Below are 1,020 nucleotides of genomic sequence, written 5' to 3' on the forward strand. Positions count from 1 at the left end.
AAACTTCAGAATTTGAGTTTGATTTTTTAGGAGTTAAAGAATCAGAGCTTCCAAAATTATCAGAATTTGGCTCATCAGAACTAGATGAATCAGAACTTGAAGAGCCAGTGACAGGTTCTGATGCTTTTCGAGAGTCTTGGGATGTGGTAGGATCTTCAGCTTGCTCCCCCTGGACAGGTCCATTTTCCTTTGGAGTTGTTACCATAGTTTCAATGACATCAGAACTTAATCCATCAGAACTTACAGGATCAGGATATAAGTCATCAGAATTTCCAGAATCAGAATTTAAATCTTCATTCTCAAATCTCAGCTGATCATGATCATTGAAATCTTCAAGTCCAGTAAACTTCTTATCATCAAAAGAGACATTGATAGATTCCATGACAACCCTTGTTCTTAAATTGTAGACTCTGAAGGATTTTGTGAAAAGTGGATATCCAATAAAAATTCCTTCATCAGCTTTTAGATCGAATTTTCACAGCTGCTCAGGATGAGTCTTATGAACAAAACACTTGTAACCAAATACATGAAAGTATTTCAGATTTGGCTTCTTTTTCTTCACCATCTCATATGGTATTTTTCCATGCTTGTTTATGAGTGTAGCATTTTGTGTAAAACAAGCAGTCTGCACAGCTTCAGCCTTAAAATAGGTTGGTAGCTTTGCTTCATCAAGCATTGTTCATGCAACTTCAATGAGAGTCATGTTCTTTCTTTCAACAACTCCATTTTTCTGTGGAGTTCCAGGTGCAGAAAATTCCTGTTTGATTCCTTGATCTTTGCAGAACTCTCCCATGATTGAATTCTTGAACTCGGTGCCATTATCACTCCTTATGATTTTAACAGAATCTTTGATCAATTTATCCAACTGTTTGACATGATCAGTTACAGTAGATGTTGTTTCAGTCTTCTTGTGCAAGAAATACACCCAAGTGTATCTTGTGAACTCATCCACTATAACCATAACATATTTCTTCTTTGCAATAGACATGACATTGACTGGACCAAATAGATCAACATGCA

The sequence above is a fragment of the Apium graveolens genome, chromosome 7 (assembly GCF_009905375.1).
Source record: "Apium graveolens cultivar Ventura chromosome 7, ASM990537v1, whole genome shotgun sequence".
NCBI classification, from domain to species: Eukaryota; Viridiplantae; Streptophyta; class Magnoliopsida; order Apiales; family Apiaceae; genus Apium; species Apium graveolens.